Source organism: Dermacentor albipictus, chromosome 4 (assembly GCF_038994185.2).
Source record: "Dermacentor albipictus isolate Rhodes 1998 colony chromosome 4, USDA_Dalb.pri_finalv2, whole genome shotgun sequence".
Taxonomy (NCBI): Eukaryota; Metazoa; Arthropoda; class Arachnida; order Ixodida; family Ixodidae; genus Dermacentor; species Dermacentor albipictus.
The window spans coordinates 42,169,750-42,183,817 of record NC_091824.1 but is presented as its reverse complement, the minus strand read 5'-3'; the positions used below and the strand labels follow the sequence as shown (position 1 = coordinate 42,183,817).

Sequence of the window (14,068 nt, the reverse complement as noted above, 5' to 3'; positions counted from 1 at the left end):
ACTGTTTTCTTAAACAGCGCAATGATGTTTCAAATATAACCAGATTTGGCATTTATTCTTTTCTTCTTGAGTGAGTGTGTATACGATCTGCATTTTAGAACTGCTTGTGTTTTTTTTCTTTTTTTTCTTTTTTTTTCTTTTTTCGGTTTCGGTAACTAGTGTTTTATGCTGTTCTGTGACTATACTAGGCTGTATAAGTATTCACTACGCCCAACGTAAGCGCCTTCGTTTATTTGATTTCCTCTGTTTGATCCACTGCTTGCATGACTTCATTTCTATTGGATTTTCGCATCTGCTTCTACATTTCCTCCTTGTGATTTTTCAAACTCAAAACTGCTGCTAACAGAATGGACCCCTGAGTACTCTCAAGATGTATGCGACTTCTTTTCGCCTAGGAATGTCTGACTCGATGTTGGAAATAAACCTTAACTTGACTTCCCTCAAAAAAAGAAAGAGAACTGCCTTTCTTGCAGTAGAATGATTCAAAAGAGTGTCCATTTGCATCGGTATTCCTTCCTGTAGATTCTCGCTCACAGCATTCGAGCAGAATGAATGTTCGGCAACTTCCAATCGCAAATTCTTGAATACGAATAAAATAGCAAGGACTTACGCATACACAGAGGTTCGCACTGCCTACAATATGCGCATACACAGGAGCACACACTCAGTGACCTTAGTAGCACATACATTCTTAAAATCTGATTAGCATTATTTGATTACTTCAGCCACTTTGAGACTATCCATACAGGGTGTTTCAGCTAAGTGAAGCCAAATTGAAAAGAAATCTACGTGTGAGTTGCCAGAATGCAACCAACTCATCATTGTTCAGAATTGTCATCTTGATCAACTCAAAGCATTTTTTACTATGAGCTTGAGTAATTATTTAAAATAATGAATTAAACAACCTATAAAATGTCAATTTCAACTCATCCTCAATGTGGAGGTTGTGTAGCCTATTGACAAATTTTCAAACAAATTGGTTCCGTGATGATAGCTGCTGGGCTTTTAATTTTACCGCGCTATAAAAGAAGCGTGCGAGATTTGAAAAAAAAAGTGTCACGTGAATATGCGCTTACGCACCCCGACATTAGTACCCTAAAACATGCCGAGAACGAATGAATGATCGATGCTGCACGCAGACCAAATGTACGAATAGGCATTGAGCAACAGAGTTGAATCGAACGCAACGGTCTTGGCTTCCCCTCTTGCTGCGATACCTTGTTGGTTAAAGCGGTGGGATGTGCGATAAAAAACCCACGGCCATTCTTGAAAGTGTTCTTGTTGTTGACATCGTAAAGGGCTAGTAAGTTATGGCAGCCGATGGCGAAGTATCGGAGATAGGTATGGCCGTCACCTACAATTTTTTCTAGCAGCCTATTCATGTGTTCTTGGTGCGTGTGGCATCGATGCTGGTGGCAGTATATTTGAGGCCACTAATGTCGCTAAGCGTAAGTGCGTTCTCTAGTGGTATTTTTTTTTTCATATACCGTGTGCTATTTTTGCAGCCCAGACAAATTAATACCACATCGGCTACCACTACGGAAAGAATTGCTTGGATATTTCTCAAAGCACTCTGCAGCTTGTACTATGAAGATTTTGCGTTTAAATCAAGACACTGAAAGCTGGCTAATTAATTATTCCTAATTATTTGCTTGCGCTCACAGTAGCAAAATGCTTTTAGTTCGCCAGAAGGACGGCTAAAAATACTGGGTTGATTGAATTATCTTAACTTAGACGTGGATTTTTTAAAGTTTGACCCTATTTATGTGTTCTCTTACATAGACTCAATGTCCCAAGTTGCCTACTACCTTGGGTCACTATGTAAGAAAGAAGATTTATTGGCCTTCTGTATCTTTATAGCAGCGGTGACTTGCGGTCGTGGTGCCCCCGTGGTCGTTCCATTGTTGTCATTCTAGCTTCGTGATCTTACTCTCGTCGTGCCGTAATCGTCACGTCAATGTCGTCCTGCATTCGTTGTCACAGCTCCGTCGCGATGCGTCATGGTCATTCTATAGTCGTCACTTCTGCTTCGTCTTCCGACTCTCGTAGTGCCGTCATCATTACGCCATCGTCGCCATACAGGTTTTGTGATAGATTAGTCGTCGTCGCGCTATTGTAATCATCCACTAGTTGTCATCCCATTCTACTTATACCGTTTTCCGGCCACTGTTGTCATACAGTCGTCATGCATGCGCCGTCGAACCGTCGGCGTGTTACCGTCGCGGTCGTTGCAACGTCATCATTGCAACTTCGTCATCTGACTCTCTTCATGCCGTCGTCATCGTGCCATCGCCATAGGAGGGCTGAGGTTATACCATCGTCGTCATGCATTCATCGTTACGCTGTCGTTTTACGATTATCATCACTTCAGTAATGTCATCCCGTTGGTGCATGCCGTTGTAACCACGTCATCGACATTGTGCTGTCATCATCACATTGTCATTTTACTTTAGTCATGACTTCAGTAATGTCATCTCATTGTTGTCAAGCCGTAGTCGTCATACCGCCTTCATCGATTTATCGACGTCATTGCTTCATCATTCTATTGTAATCATGCTTAGAAGAGTGCAGTACCAGGCGTGTTGGTACGTAGCTTGACAAACAACGAAACCCAGCCTTCGAAGACGCGTACACAAGAGGAAAGGAAAGACAACCACTCACGCCGGGACTAGCAAGAGAGTTTAATGAAACACTTGGGTCGAAAAGACAAGAAGAAACATCGGTGAATGGCACATTCTAAAGGCGGCATTCTTCCAAAAAAGCCACTTCGCAAAATAGCGATAAGGTGGGTGAGCTCACACACTGATTGTGACTGTGTTTTTGGGTTTGGTAAGCTGCAATGACTTCTCTCTCGCACTTCGTGGCCCTCCTGCAAATAATTTGTAAGTCTTCATAAACAACATGGCAAGGGCATCTTCGGCAGTGAGCGGGCAAATTTGCCCCTCCACCTGACGTCACAGACGATTTATGTTCTTTTAAGCGAACATTGATACAGCGTCCCGTCTGTCCGACGTATACACTCTACCACCCGACAACGGTATGTGATAAACAACATTGGTGGTGCAGTCTGTGAACTTGGAAACATAGCGAATAGTGCGGAAGCTCTTAGGTTTCCGGTTTTCAATCCTGGCACAATGTCTTGAAAGCCTACATATCGCCGAGAACACAACTTGTGCGCCGTGTTCACTGAAAACTTTTTTCACGTTCTGTGAAAGCTTGTGGATATCAGGAATAATTTCCACTTGCTTACGATCCTCATTGCCAGGTGAGTATAACCTGCCATGTGTTTCCTTTTTCAACCTGCTCGATTTAGTTTCGGCTACCGCCTTTAATATGTTATCAGGGAAGCCAGCCGCCTTTAAACGCAGGATCTGCTCATCAAATCCTTGCTGCGTTGAATGGCGGCAGTTTTTCTTGAGGGCATTATTAAAACACAGTGCTACTATGCTTCAGTTCACTAATTTTGAATGTGAGGACCCAAATGGTAGAACTTGCTTCTTAGTGCGGGGGGAATACATCCAGCAAACGTGTCCGGCGTTAGAAAAGGTCACTTTCAAGTCGAAAAACTTACTTTATTCTCTGAAACCAGTTCCTTGATGACATTTAGAGCTTTGCTGCATGCCTTGAACGAGTGGAAAATGTCACATGATGCCATATTTAGGTCCCCGGGGTATTTCAGGTTTAACAAAATCAACATACCTGAAGACATTTGCCACCCTATTGTAGTTTCTCGTTCGCTGACGACAGGGTGACAAATGCTGTCCTCTTATTGTTGCTGTCGTTGCACACTTGCTCGGCCCAGAAAAATAATTCCCTGCGACCAAAAACCCGTTGCTTCGTATATTACCGCTCTGCAAAAACACAAACAGCGCTTCATGAACAGCTTTCCAGGAAATCTTTTGCCCAACCTTGGTTCCCGTACTACGTAGGATCCTGCATATTCTTTCGGTATTTTCTTTATGAAACGTTATGTCAGGAAATGGCGCAAAATAATTTCGCAGATGTATGCCAATCTAAGCAGTTGATACATCAAAGACAGTGCAGCTGCAGAAGCATGTTCTCACACATTTCGTCGGAAGTGTGCTGGGGTTATGTTTGCTGCCTTGTTCCGAGTGATGAATCATTGCCTCCGTCTTGGTGTAACGGCAGCTTCTGGGCTCACATGCAGGCTGTGTTGCTGGACCACGCCATCAGCTTCCACCGCCGCTGGCGTATGAACTCCTGGCTCACCTGCGACGCGCAGCCGGTAAAGCGCGACGTGAAAAACGAAATTTACGAATTGCCGGTTGCACAGTTTCGCAGCCTAGCCCAAAGATCGAAACATCGACAGCGATATCATGGTGTAGCATTTGCTGGGGTAACGCAGCTCGCAAAGCAACTCCTTCTGGGCTAGAAACAGCGCCTCGACAGCTGCCAGGCGCATCATGACGCTGGCGTGATGAGTAGCATCGCCAATGGCATTGCAGGCGTCGCAACTTGGCGGTGCCCGAGAGGAGACCGACTGGAAACCGTAGGTTTTAACCTGAGCCCAATAAAATATCAGACAGAGTTAAACTGACGGTTGCTTCTCAGACTGGAGCATACATGCAGCAGCTAAGCTGGAACGCTGATATGCTTACAGCGTCGTGTACACAACAGTATTGCTAGGAGCGGAAGGCTGACCGCGCTGCCCTGGGTTGCTGTGTACTATATTACCCCAGTATTAGAACATTCTAGTACAGTGTACTGGAGAGAGAGAGAGACAAAAGGGAAGGAAAGACAGGGAGGTTAGCCAGTGTAAATACTGGCTGGCTACCCTGTGCTGGGCAAAGCGGTAAGGGGAATAAAAGGAGAAGGAAGAAAGAAAAAAAAATCAAGAAAGATGCACACAGTAACGCGATGTTACGCGCAACAATAATCACATGTCCTTCACATGTCCTTAAGAACTTGAGCAAAGCCCTTAAGGCCTTGAGTGCCGAAACCCGTCTGGACCAGTGTCCTAAACCTTTCTCTTCTGTGAAGGGGCGATTGTCCAGTTTTTCGAGCGTGGTCACGAGCACTTTTCTTGGCACATTGTAACGTTGACAGTCACAGAGGAGGTGCGCGATCGTCTCTTCGCAGCCGCAGGTGTCGCAAGCAGGGCTGTCAGCCATTCAAATGCGGAAGGAATATGAGTTCGTGAATGCCACGCTGAGCCATAGGCGGCACAGAAGTGTTGCTTCCGCTCTTGGCAACCCTGGTGGAAGACGGAGTTGCAAACTTGGATCCAATATGTGAAGACGTGTGTTTATGAATTCACTGTTGTTCTACAGGGTTAGCGTAAGCGCGCGTGCGAGAGAGCGAAGACTTGTGGCTGCATCTGTTCTGGACAGCGGTATGGGTATAATCTGGGATCCATCATGGGCCGACCGGGCAGCGTCATCCGCACTGTCATTTCCCGAAATTCTGCAGTGACCCGGTATCCACTGGTAGATGATGTTGTGTCCCTTGTCGATTGCGTAATGGTGGAGTAGTCGGATGTCTGCGGCTAATTGCACATTTAGTCCGTGGTTGAAAGGAGACAGCAGACACTGGAGAGCTGCCTTCGAATCACAAAAGATGGACCATGAATGTGGTGGTTTTGGATCAATGAACTCCAGAGCAGCATGGATAGCTGCGAGTACAGTGTACTGCAACATCCTAGTACAGTATACTAGAATATTCTGGTACACTGTACCTAGATTTACCGTTGGTACGATTAAATGTAGCCTTGATGGTGCGTTCACTTCGCTGCACCGCTTTTTTCTTTTTTTTGCAGCCAAACGCACACCGTGTCTCTGAAAGCCCTCTAAGCCTCCACGCGCGAACGCCGCACCTGTGCCGTCGAGTAGGACAGCGCGACAGTGGCGGCACGGATGGCATGAATGCGCCTCGAAGTTCTGTGCAACTGCTATCACACTAAGACTGGGCCACAAATTGGCAACGCTAAGCCTCTAAAAATGAGATAACATACCTAGATCGCGATGACTGTGACATATCGACAGGTGCGTGAGCGTGTATCACAGGTGACCTTCATCACTCTCGCTTATCAAAGTGACGTTTTTTTTGCCTCGTATCTCATTTGCGATTTCGTTTACGCAGCGACGCGATCGCTTACGCGTCATGACGCTCAACTTTTCTGCTAGATGTAACCAGAGTCGGTGAAACTCGACTATAACGCTTAAAAAAATGCTAGATCGATCTTAGAATCAAACCTCATCCTTCTAGCGCAGCACCCCGATTATCTATCCATTACGCCATAAGAGAGTTTTAGAATTGGGAACCGAAGCAGCTTGAGAACCCAAGAAAATTGCGGGCTGCCAGTGCGAATGCGCAGAGCCCAAGCCAGTACTGGGTTCACGCGTTCGCGTTATCTCACGATCCAAAAAATTTTAAACTAGCGTGGGTCACTAATCTGTCTTGTCTTAAAGCAACACACTTATTCAAAGCAATAAAACAGTGATTACGCTTATTACATATTATTATTGGCCCCTTTTTGCTCTAAAAGTCCGTTTTCTTCGTTGTCACTGGTATGAAAAACTTTTCTATTTTCGTTCAAGCACATTTTTACTTTGCCCACTTAGTTTGTGACGGCAACTGCGTGTGATGCGGCTGAGCGTGGCCGCGTGAGTCCTATCTTCAAAGCGATTGGCCACGGGTACAGATTCTATGAGCCCCGAGGGCTGATGTGCGTTGTGTTCTGGCCGCTTAGTTGGCGTTCAAGCAGAAGGCAGCACGAAAGTTGATTCACTCGCTGCTACAGCCGCTCTTCCTTACGCCAACATTTTGACTGCGCACGTTCGCGCTCATTTAATAAGGCGCGTTTATGTTTTCCATCGCGTGCCTGACACCGTGCTTAATAATTTAATTAGTAAGCGAACATTTGCAATCCTTTTACAACCGATAAGTCTACTATCCTTACTACGAATAGATGTCTAACAATTTGCGGTCGCAATCGATACTTTGCCTTTCGAGCGAAACTGCGACATTTTTTTTCATTCGACAGATACCTATAATGTATGGGAGTTACGCCTGTGAGTCGCGCCAAAAATACTTCTCGTGTTTTAGCCTACAATGCTACTACATTAAGAAAAGCGCAACATTGTGCATTCTAATGAGGTATAGGCAAGGTAACAGTAACTTCAAAACAATTGATAAATATGTTTCATAGCAACAATTTGAGTCTTCTTTACGCCAGCAATTTGATAGTGTACATCCGCGGTTATTCAGCAAGACGTGTTTATATTTTCCGGTGCGTGAGTTGCGGTATGCCTAATAATTTAGTTAGTAAGCGAATGTTTACAACTTTTTACGACCGGTAAATCTACTATCCTTAAATATTGCTGGCTGTTATTAACTTCTCACAGATATCAAACAGGAAGGTAGGCTGTATTAGAGATGGCAAGACAATTGAGAAATGGTAACTAGGCATTTATTTGTAAGTGCGCACGCATATGATACAAGCATAGACATGCTAAGTCTACAAAAAAATAAGTGTAGACAAGGGGGAAAAGTTTATACGGAAACCAGCGATTATTGTCGATGCAGGCGAACAGACCGAACGAACGGACGAACGAGCGAGCGACCTAACGACGATCCACGATGGGTTGGCCCCCGCTGGGCTGCCAGCGAGACATGACGGTGACCAAAAAATCACACTAAAGTCGCGGCCACGGCGGCCACATTTTGATGGGGGAGAAATGCGAAAACGCCCGTGCACATAGATTTAAGTGCACGTTAAAGAACGCCACATGGTCCAAATTTCCCGAGTCTTTCACTACGGCATGCCTCATAATCAGATCATGGCTTTTGGCTCGTAAAACCCCACAATTAAATGAGACGTGACAAGAACGAGTGAGCGACAGCCTCCGCTCCTCTTCCCTGCGGTTCCTCCTTGCCAATTGCCGCTGGCTTGCCTGAGATCACGCTCCCTTTCACTCACCTTGCCGCGATGAACGAACGAGCGAGCCTTTCACTTTTACCCCCCGCTTACTTTGGCAACTTGGTAGTGCGCGAGCAGAGGCCCTTTTTCTTGGCGCATTTCGTCGCCTTACTTCGCCCAAGTCTGACCATCGTGTTACCACCGAGCACGTAAGCGGTCGAAAGACGCAAAGAAAACAACTATTCGCTTTAACATACAAACGAAAACAAGTAGAAGAGAGCCATCCTCAGCCATTTATATACACTTTACAGTAAAAACAGTACCACGAATGTACCGCCTGCTTCTTGACGAATCTCCAGTTGTTAGTGGGTGCCATACCATTGAAATCATCATTATAATCAACGATCGCGTGCGCTTATTGGCAGATCTCCCACTGTAGCTGTGCGCCATAGTATTGAAACCATAATCATGATCGAGAAGCGGATATGTCTCTTGGAAAATCCCCCGTTGTGGGTATGTGCCACGTTATGGAAATCATAATCGTAATTTTTTTTTATTGATATGATATAAGGAGATGTTGGCGCGCAATTTAAGGCGCCAGCTACTCCTTATCTCTTGGGTGGTTCCGTCACACATCATTCAGGGTTCACGGTTACATATCAAATAATATTTTCACGCAAGCACCAGGACTTATAAAGCAACGTTTCCACAGGAAAATTATGGCAAATGTCTCCACACTTATGTAGTCGAAAGTCTCAAAAGTACAAACGATACTGTCGCCTAATAACACATTGTCTAGTCAGCGGGTGGTATATACATCGTGTAAATATATTAGCACATACAGTCACAACAGAGCAGTCAACATAGCATCATTCCCAAACAGATGGATATATAAAGTGACATTGAAATGAACAGAACAATGAAAGCACTAATAACGTCCAACGATGCCGCTGTCTTCAAAAAAAGTCTTTAGTGCTTTTAAAGCGCTCTTCTGCAAGGCCGTTGTTGGCCAAGGGCCCAAAAGTTTCCTTAAACTGAAAGGTCTGCGGTCTAATATACTTAGCGCTGATTTAAGTCGGCATCTTGGTGTGTCGTGATGAGGGCAATCTAGAAGGAGGTGATATATATCTTCATCTACAAATCCACAATCACATTCGGGGGTTTCCGCTCGGCCAATTCTGTGTAAGAAATGCTTTGTGTAGGCAGTGCCTAGCCTTAATCGATGAATAAGCGTTTCCATAGTTCTATCTAATGACAATGAAAATTTGAATTCAATAAATGGATCAATATGATATAAGTCAGAGCTCTTAGAATTCTGGTCAACGAAGTGTTTCTAGACATGTTGAAAGACGTTGTCCTTATAATACAGCGTAATTCATTCTTTGATATTGGGAGCGGAGCCGTATCATCTTTCAGGTGCGCTTGTCGTGCTGCTTCATCGGCGGCTGTGTTGCCAGGAATGTTGCAATGCCCTGGTATCCAGTGGAATGCTATTGCATGTTTCGCTTCGCTTGCCTTTATGAGGTTTTTAAGCGTTTCATATATTATACTGTCGCTGAATGTTTTCCCCTTTGTGCTGCAGAGTGATGTTAGAGCCGCCTGTGAATCGCTGAAAATCACCCATTTTTGCGTTTCTGTTACTGGCAACATAAATTTTACCGCACATAGGATTGCGAACAGTTCAGCCGTCGTGGACGAAGTCGCACGAGATAACTTAAATCATCCTTGTTTGTTGAGGTGCGGTATAATGAATGAAGTTCAAGAGGTTGCTGTACTGGAGCCGTCTGTATAGACGTGTGTGTATCCTGAATACCGGATATATATCTCGTATAGTGCTAGTTGTTGAGCAGCTTGAATGAACATGTCTCTTTTGCTGAATATCCCTTCTGCTGACAATTCGATTTTTGGAACTGTAAGCAGCCATGGAGAATATTCGGTGTCTGAGTTCCCAAATTCATTTCCTGGCAATATGTGAAGATTTTTTTGAATTTCTGTATGAACGTAACTTCTATCTCGTTTCATTATCTCTAGAGCCAATGGGTGGTTTTTATGCTGGGTTTGAAGACGGAAATAATGCCGGCATGTTTCTGTAGTTCGCATAACTGGAAATGGTGATTGGCGAGCTAAGCTATTACAAGAGAACTCGAAGTCGCTCGTGGAACTCCTAGACATAGGCGTAGTCCGCTAGCTAAAAGTATTTGAAGTCTCTCTTCTGACGTGTGGGAAAGTCCATGTAAGATGGGCGCGGAATATGCAATTATTTGTCGAAATAATGCATTGCAAACAGTCGGCATGGACGATACTGATCCACCCCATGATGCGCCTGCAAGTCTGCGAAGTACAGTCACTATGGCATTGACCTTGTTTTCGAGTTTGTTTAAGTGGGGTGCCCAGGATAGCTGCCTATGAAGTATTATGCCAAGAAATCGATGCTGTGTGACAATCATTAGAGGGTGTCCTTCCAGATTAAGATTGAAATTTTTTAACTGCCTCCGAGTGAAGGGCAATACAGCAGTCTGCGTGTGATAGTACCATTCCTCTTTCTCTGAAAAAATGTTTGATGATATGTATGCCGTCTTGCAATGTCATCTGGAGTAGTTGAGCATTATACCCAAATGTTCAAATACACACATCATCTGCATACAGTGAAAACTTTAACTGTGATGGCAGTCTTCGCGTTAAATCGGCCATGACGCAGTTAAAAAGAAAGGGACTGAGTACGCTTCCTTGTGGTACTCCCTGTTTGACAATATGTTCAGCACTCTTTCCTTCACCCGTCTGAACAAATATTTTGCGACCTGATAAAGATTCAGAAATCCATCGCAAGGACCTACCAGACAGACCAAGCTCCAACATGCTTAGCAGAACATGAACGTGACTAATTGTGTCAAATGCCCTCTTGATGTCTAGGAATACTGCTATAGTAATGTTTCCACGTGCATGCTCGTGCTCCACACAGGTTACTATATTTAATATTGCATCCATTGTGCATCTATGTTTTCTAAAACCTACTAAGTAGTTGGACAACACCTTCGTTTCATTACACCACCATTGAAGTCGCGCGTCAATCATTTTCTCCATTACTTGGCATAAACAACTTGTCAAACTAACGGCGCGGAAGGATTCAAGGCACAAGGGCGTCTTACCAGGTTTTAAAATTGGTATGATTCGAGCGACTTTCCAAGAGTCAGGTAGAGTTTCCTCTATCCATAAGTTATTATAGATGTCTAAGAGAGCATTTGTACCTGTCGGTCCGAGGTTTCTTAGCATATTGTACGTAATGGCGTCCGGCCCAGCAGCGGACTTTTGCCGACATGATGCAATTGCACATTGAAGCTCGCTTAATGTGAAAGTATGATCTAATTGAGGATGTTGGGCCCAGTAGCAAGCAGTAATTTTTCGCTTAGCCAACTCTACTAAAACATCAAATTCTGTACATTGTGATGAAAAAGCAGATCTGGAAATAAGCTCACAAAATTCATCTGCAACTATTATTTCACACGTGTCCCGGGCTACAGCGAGAGCACCAAATGGGAAGCTTTGTGTTACAGGTCCGCTTAAAGAACGAATTGAAAAACTCGTGGGACAGCCGTGTGAGGAGACAGCGTGCCGCAGAAATCGCAACAGCGCCGTTTGCCTAAGCTTTCCATTCGTCTGCGCATTACATTGTGTATTTTCTGAGCGTTTCTGTATGCTTCTAAACTTCCGCTCCGTCGGTAAGCTCTTTCGGATCGGCGTCGGATGGCTCTTAGGTGTTCATATTCTCCGCCAACTGCAGAATAATCTTTTGGTATTGGGACCTTCTTTGTGCATATTTTCATATTATCCTGCGAAAATTCTGTAAATTTTTCCACTGTTGCATGTTGAATAATTTGATCCGTTAGGCGGTACCGAAAAGCTTGCCAGTTGGTTAGTCTGCTGTAACGCCTGATATCATAGTGCATGCTAGGGTGGTTAACAAGGATGGGAAAATGATCACTTCCGCGCGTTTCCATATCTGTTGTCCATCCCACACCATTCACTAGATCATGCGAACACAGGGTAACATCTATGCAGCATGAGTGATTATATCCACGCAGGAATGTTGGCGACCCATCGTTTAAAACAGTCAAGTTGCATTTATCCATGGCGCACTCAATAACATTACCCCGTGCATTACAATGATCACTGCCCCAGATGATCTGTGCTTTGAAGTCGCCACATATAAATACATTAGAATGAGCTATTTTGCAGATATCCACTAGCGCTTCTACTGAAATCCGGTTTGAAAGTTGTAGATATAGATTAATCACTGTTATACAGAGCTTTCCAAAGGATACTTTACATGCGATGAATTCCGGGAAGTCTGAATCACTGGACTGAGTTTGATAACATGGTAGGTCCTTTCTGACGCACAGGAGCACTCTGCTAACAGCACCTTGAGACGAGAAGTCTTATATATCACATAATTCGAGAGGCGAAAGTCGTCAGTGATTCCCGCCTCTTGAATACAAACTATTGGGAAGTTGTATTGCTCAAGCAGTTTACGAAAGTCAGCGCACTTTCTTCAAAGACTGTTGGCATTCCACTGAAATATGGAGACATTTTTGTAGCGGTTATTCAATGTAGTGCCTGCCGCAGTTTCGGCCCGGATTGTTTACACAACAGTGCTTCTAGAGGCAACAAGGCTTTTACTTCTGGTAGGTTGTTTGCTTCCGGCAAAGCAGATAGGTTTGCCTTAAGAGCTGCGAAAAGCATTGGCAAACTCAGTTGTGTCACCGATGCTGTGGTATGTTCGCTATTAGCTGGTGTTACTTCTGCAGTAGATGCGTAAGGTCACTGAGAGAAATGTGTGCGAGTACAGGAGCTTTCTTGTGTATTACTTTATGCCTGTTGTCCTCTGGGTTTCCGTAGCACTGATGCATAAGACTGGGCGCTTGATTGTGATCCTCTTGGTTGGTCTCTTGATTGCGCTGTTGGTTGTTCTCTAGAGGAGGGATATCTTGTTGGTGCTCTTGGCTGTGGTGGTTCCGGTGCCCGCTGAGGCAGGTGATCTGGCACTGGATGAACAATCTCGAGGTTTGGTGCGGGTTCATTGCGTCGCGGTTGTGTTCCATGAATTAGTTCATGTCGACGCATTTGTGCCGCTGCTTTTTTCTGTGAGCAGCCTGACAAGGAGGCAGCATGGTTCCCCGCACAGTTTGCACATTTAGGTTGAAGAAGTGACTTGCACTCCTTGTGGTCATGGTCTTCTGAGCATATTTTGCATCGACGTGTGCTACGCCAGGTTTTCGCCATGTGCCCAAATCTCTCGCAATTATAGCAGCGAAGTGCGGGTCCTAGGTATTCCTCGACAGGGTGACTGGTGAAACCCAAGTAAATTCTTCCAGGAATAAGGCGGTCGTCTCTGAAAGTCAGGATTACCGTGTGAAGTGGATATGACTTCACTGCTCCATCTTCTTGCCGGGAATACCTTATCTCTCTGCGTGCCGATATAACTCCTGCGTCTGTCAAGAAGTCTAGGAGTTGTTCGTCTGTGTACTGCAGAGGCACATGTTTTACTTTCCCAACGTTTCTCGTGTACGACTCTGGGATGAATGGCTTGACTTCCAGGCCGCCTACACTTGAGAGCATCAAAAGGCGTTTCGCCGATGCTAAGGAAGCAACGCTGACACTGAAACTTCCATCTCTGGTCGTCCTCAAAGACTGTACTTTTTCTTTGGCAGCAGAAACTATTTCGGCAGACACTCGGTTTGGCTTTACTTGCCAAAAAGTAGTACTTCACTTGTTGGGCGAAAGACAACCGGAATGCCTTCGGCTCGCTTTTTCTTATACGTGACCACAGTAAATGGTGCATCTTCACCCATCTCTTCTTCATCACTTTAGCTCATAAGTCGATGTTCTATCATCGTACTTGCCGTCTTCTAGGCGAGGTTTCTTGGTCTCGGCTTCACCATCAGCCATCATTCCTGAATTCGCTGAAGTTGATTCTGAGTTGGGGAGAACCAAACGTGCCGGCTTTATGAAGCTTTGTGGCGCTTGCAAGGCTCCAGGCTTTTCATTACGGCCCGCAGCGTCATTCATATGGCTTGTTACGTTCGGACGAGCATAAGGTTCGTGACGATGTTCTCGGCTTCCGACCACTGTAGCGGCAGGGTAATAGTCAGGTATTCAAAAAAGAAATGTCGTACCTGTAAGGCGCCTGGCTCA

The 14,068-nt window shown here is 44.9% G+C and overlaps 1 protein-coding gene across 2 annotated transcripts in view; it reads left to right on the top strand.

The window, feature by feature from the left end:
* LOC135907134 (acetylcholine receptor subunit alpha-like) overlaps positions 1-14,068 on the top strand; it is a 294,303-nt gene that overhangs the window by 174,460 nt on the left and 105,775 nt on the right. The gene's annotated exons all lie outside the window — the stretch shown is intronic.